The sequence below is a fragment of the Vicugna pacos genome, chromosome 4, assembly GCF_048564905.1.
Source record: "Vicugna pacos chromosome 4, VicPac4, whole genome shotgun sequence".
NCBI lineage: Eukaryota > Metazoa > Chordata > Mammalia > Artiodactyla > Camelidae > Vicugna > Vicugna pacos.
The window spans coordinates 19,966,732-19,972,360 of NC_132990.1; the positions used below are offsets into that span (position 1 = coordinate 19,966,732).

General features: G+C 46.7%; 1 long non-coding RNA gene across 2 annotated transcripts; it reads left to right on the forward strand.

The window, feature by feature from the left end:
- The first annotated feature begins 389 nt into the window (after positions 1–389).
- LOC116280220 (uncharacterized) lies at positions 390–4,870 on the forward strand. 2 transcript variants are annotated; one of them, XR_012071908.1, is made up of 2 exons: positions 390–1,730; positions 3,913–4,870. It is a non-coding gene; the product is annotated as an uncharacterized lncRNA (long non-coding RNA). The 2 variants fall into 2 exon arrangements; XR_012071909.1 differs by having other exon boundaries at positions 390–1,707.
- Positions 4,871–5,629: the final 759 nt, after the last annotated feature.

Genomic DNA, 5,629 nt, shown 5'->3' on the forward strand with positions numbered 1-5,629 from the left:
TCAAGTAGAGATGAATTCCTTGCAAACACGCCCGAACAGCAGTTCCCCAAAAGGGACCGTCTAGATTGCCTTCTTCCGTCTGCACTGGTGGGTGCAGGCTGAGATCCAGACTGGAGAGTAGTTTATGGAGGGAGGTGTTGTCCCAAGCAGCATAGCTGTGCTCTGTGCTAAACAGGTGGAAAATCTGCTGGAGCATCTGATGGTAAGAACAGGGGCCATGAGCCATCTGGTTTTGGGCGATATTCTCTCTTCCCCAGGGAAGTTTGAAGTCCCTCCTGTCCTTTAGACATGAGTGAAGGGGGGTCCTCTTCATCTGTCTCAAAAGCCTGACGATCTCCTTGTCTTCTAGGCTCTGGCTCTTAGGCAAGTTCCTGGCAAGAGAGCAAGCAGGGAGGGAGCAGAGCACCACTCCTGCCACAAGCACACAAATCTGGGCCATTGAGAATGTCAGTGACTCACGATTAGGCCACGAGGTGGCGCTCGGACCCCGCTAAAGAATTAGCGAAAGGTTCCTTCCCTAGGTCGTGGGAGAGGGTGTTTCTCTAGGCGACCACGAGAGGGCGCAGGAGGACTTCGGAGAGCGTATGTTTGCGCAACCACAACTTTCGAGCTTTTAGTTTCAGCGGCTCCAGCAGCGCGCAGGGAGGTACATCGCGTCCTCGGTGAGCGCTTACGTGCGGCTTTAATAGTGCACGGAAAAGCTCTTTTCGTTTTCCGAGGTTCTGAGCGCTGAAGAGCTTGTCTTGTCGCGCCTCGCCAGCAGCCTTTTTATCTGGTAGCGAACACGGCACGGTTGCGTAACTTGCGGGCTTTTTACCCTGATACCTGGGTAAGTTACATAGCTTAGTGGAGGCGTTCTGAGAGGTCTGTTAGTGAACACAAAACGTCGCACGTTTTCCGGGCTTTTAACCGTGTTGTGTGGGGCAAATGGGGTCATTTAGCCAAGCCTTTCTGAGAGGCCTGCGGCCATGACTCATCGGGATGATATCCGTTTGTCTAGGTTCGGGCTCTTTTCTCCGGGCTGAGCAAGGAAAAAGACCACGGGCGCGTAGGGATGACTGGATGGTGTTGTGGGCACCTTGTGGCTACGTCGTGGCCGCCCTGGGGCTGAGTCCGGGCACGGCCGCCATCGGGGCGGAGGACGGGACGCTGTGCGCCCATAGATGCTCTGAGAGTCTCCTGGTGTCTTTCCGGGATCAGCGTTGAAGTGGTGGGGAAAGTAGTGAATACCTGAGAAGCGGGATACTTTTAAGACTCACAGCATTTAAATAATAGATTTTACAATTACTCTCGTATTTAATTTAATTGATGTCATATGGAAATCTTGTTAAATGTGTCATCTTTAAATATATTTATGAAAATATTTAAAATATGAAACAAGGAGTATTAAAATATGTTTTAATATTAAAGCACTGCATTTTACTAAAGGCTGTTGAAACTGTAGTTTCCTTATACTAAAGCAAGAATCTGGTATAACTTTGCTTTCCTAGTTGATACGAAGCAAACTGATTAATATTTCCAACATTACTTCTTTCCTTCTTTGGGAGGACGGCCGTGTTTGACGACTTCTTGTTGACTCTGAGAGAGTCTTCAACAATTTTTATTTGACTGAGGTTCGTGAAACGCCTTTCTCAGGACCCCACCTCGACAATCTTGCTAGGAAGAGGAGTTAAGTGTTCTGTACACAGCACTGAGGACACCTTGCAGGTCTGAGCTCTTCATTGTCTTTGGTATGAATTTCATCGATTAAAGCAAATTTGCCCCAATCTCATTGGCCTTGTCGACTGACCTAAAATCCACAAAGTGAGAGTTGGGAGTTATGTTTTATTTGGAGCAAAATGAGGGTTGTATCCCGGGAGACAGCATTCAGATAGCTCTGAGGAACCACTGGGAAAAGGCAGGCGGGAAGGTCCGTATTGGAGAGGATTTCAGTGCAGGGGCAGGTGTGGTCAAGGGCACCTTTAGGCAGGGGCTTGCTGCTAGTCAGGAGGAGATGATGTCACAGTTACTGGTTTTAGTGTCCTCCTGGGTATGAGCTATGAGCCAGCACTGGGCTCCTGAAACCTTCTCCTGAAGGCCTGTTCTGCCAGTTTTCCGCAGAGCCCAGGGTGCCTCCTTCCTGATCTCCACCCTGAACTCCTTTTAGGGCCTGTTGCAGGCTAGGGGTTGCAAGCTAATGTTTAACCCAGGCAGAGGTAGATTCCAAGTGCCCACATGACTCCTGTCTTGAGAAGGCACATGCAAGTGCCAGTTTTTATGCCAGCAACCTGAAGGCTTTCTTTCTTAAAACTCTCAGCGATTTGGGAGTGCAGGGTCAATTCTGGTCTTTATTTAACATTTTTCATTTGTTGCTCCTTTTGTACATTGTACAATTTCATTTATTTATGTTGCATTAAAATATTGTTTCTGTTGTTCCATCGATTTGATGCCTGCTCACAATCAATGCTTGAGGGAAGATTTTCCTTACTTTGCCTTTATATTAACCCAGGAAATAGTTTTGAATTCGTTTTATGATCATTCCTAGCTAAAAATTTAGGAACGTCCCATTTCTCCAACCCCTCTACCCCACGTGTACTTCTTCTTTCAATTAAAAACTTTTTAATTGAAGTATAGTCAGTTTACAATGTTATGCCGTCATCCAGCATAATACTCAGTCATACGTACACGCCCATCCATATTTCTGAACCGATTTCCTAGTCTTTCAGAGTGTTTTTTTTTTTTCAAGTCTGGTTTTAAACTAGTATTCCCAGAGGTGATCTGAGAATAACTGAGGATGAGGGACAGGACTATTTACCTCCTTTAGATGCCTCACACACAACAGCCGTTTTTGTCAGACAGCTCTTCTAGATGCTGGTTGTCTGCAAAATACACCACATGCTGTAAGATTTGTCGCCATACTACACCAGGCACTGTTCTAAGGGTGGAGACCTGGCCTCTGCTCCCTCACAGTCCCGCGGGCAGTGCGGCTCCTGGAGCTTGCATCTGGGGGCCTCCCCGTGCAGACCCCTGACAGTGTGACGTGAGCTGCTGCCAGAGCCACTGTGGGCTGGGCTGGGCTGAGCGGGGACCGGACAGGTTCCTGGGTGTTGTATTCATGCTCCAGGCAGCTGTCATTCACTCTGTTCTCTCTCAGCCTGTATTTTGCAAACTTTATTTCATTCCATCTTTATAATTTCCCTGGTGACCACCGCTAAACTTGTCTTGATGTTTTGAAAGAGGCAATGAAAATCACCAGTCACTGAAGTCAGGAGGCACAGCTTTTGTCAGAGTGGAGGTTCCTGCTGCTCCCAGTCCCTCCTGGTCATCAGCTCTGAGCCCTTGCCCTCAGCTGCCCTGCTGCTGCTGGGGCCTCCTTCATCCTCACCCTGCCTCTCATGTCTGTCTTCCCGGCTCCCTTTACCGCAGTCACCGTCCCTGTCTTCCTCTCCTGGAATCCACATTGCCAAGCACATTGTCACATATGTGTGCAGTTAGCATACGTTGGTGACAAAACGAAGAGAAGAGTATGGATTAAACCTTGCCGTTAACTTTTATACCCCTATTATATATAGACAGTGTCCAGAAACGTGAGCTATGACTTCTGTAAAGACATGTGGAGGATTCAAATCTAATGCCTTAGACCGTAAAAGGGAAATGCAGAGAGGTGAGGCCACTTGTATTTTGGTGCATTAGGAGGCGTGAAAATACAGTAAACTATTTTCTATGACATTTTATTATGGAAAATATCTATAGTGGGATATTATTATAGAATAATACCTGGTGTATTATTAAAGATAAATGTCTAAGTATGCTTATTAAAATTTTGAAAAAGATGGATTGAGACTCAGTTTTTCTTTCTTGGGTCTTATTCAGACAAACATATCCTATTGGATTGATACTCTGTCATTTTCCATGACTGTGTTTAACTTCCAGCGTAACAATACATACGAGGTATTGAAGCTGTGACATTATCTTTTGCTGAAAAATGGAAGAGAAATTGGACAAAGTGCAAACAAACATGGAACAAGCAGAGAAACGACAGCTTTGTTCCGTTGAAGACTCTCCCGTGCAGGAAGGTGCTCAGAGGAGCTGGGTAAAGGCTGCACAGCTGATCAGCTACATCACCAGGCTCACCAGGGGCTGCCAGCCTCCTCACTGAGGACCTGGAGGACGGTGTTCTCCAGGTCTGTCCACACCCTTAGCTGTAACCCGGCCCAGAAGCATGGCCCGCCAGAGCCGGAGACGGTCCCAGTTCTGCACCCAATGAGAGACTCTTCCTTGTTTTCCTGCCTGGAGGACGAGCATGTTGTCTAGTTCCCCCAGAACCAGCTGGACAGCAGCCGGTTCCCAAGCGCTCAGGCCACCTCTTCTTTCATGAGATGCTCCAGCAGGTCTTCAGCCTCTTCAGCCCAAACAGCCTAAATCCCTCACTGGGCTGGATCAGCAGAGGGAGGCTCTGGAGACCAGTCTGGAGCAGGAGGTGGGGAGGAAAATATCCCCTGGGCAGTGAGGACTCCAGCCAGACTTTGAAGAGCTCCTTCAAGGCCCCGCTCGATGTGGGAAGAAAGCACACAGCCGCTGTGCCCGGGACTCTGTCAAACTGGAAGTTAAGATGAGAAAGTCAGTATGTGCTCTGTCTGTGTTATCATCTCCGAGAAAACCCAGGAGCTGGAAAGGAGACCTGCGCCCCGCCTTTCACCGCTTAGTCTTAGCGCCTCCTGAGTGGCCTCAAGCGGGTCAATATTCACACAATTCAAGGCTCTTTGTTCTTCACTTGTAAATGCACTGAGTCATCCCGGCAGATTGTTTTGCAATACTTAGAGGAAACCATACTTTGAATCGGGAAACTCTGCATTTTACATTTGTAATAAATAGAAAGTTTTTCCTATGATGATTGTTGTATTTATGGAATTTCTTCATCGCATTGTCTGGTCAGCTTTATGGTCTTGTTTCCCTTGTCTTTGGGGGTTTCAAAGGTATATTTTAAATCTTAGTTCTTACTCATACTCTTAAAGATATACAAAGTGTCCTTAAACATTGAATCTGCCTTAAAATCCAAGTGGAACGTAGTTTTAATCATGTCATTGAGTTTTAAAATAATTTCAGTTATCTCTGCACGCAGTAATTGACTTGTGAGTAGAATGGTAGATAAACTCTTCTTCTTCTTAAGAAAGAAGTACTACTTTCTTAAATGGGGCACTTTGGCAGAGAAGACAGGCCTTTGAGAGTAAGTAAATACGAGGGAAGCCTTTCTAGGACTGTGAAGGAGATGCACAAGGCATGTTGCAGCAACAGGAGCGATTCAGTTTCCTGGAGAACACATGTCTAATGCTTGTTGATTGAATTTCTGTCCTTGTGTGAAAGAGAAACTGAAGCGAAATATATTTATAGACTCATGGAATTTAAGCTTCAGCCAATAAGTAGTGACTACCCCTTGTCTTTGTTGGCCCTGTGCTGGTGCCAGGCAGAATGAAAAGAGTAGACGTGCTGCCTGCCTTCACAGAACTCCCCGTTTGGTGAGCATGTGTGTAACAGAGCAGTGAATGGAAGGAGGCTGATGTTGTGATAGAGAAAATACGGGATGCTGGGAGCACGTGGGCCTTGCCTCGCTCATGGAATGTTTCCAGAAGAAGCAACTAATGGGGGTACA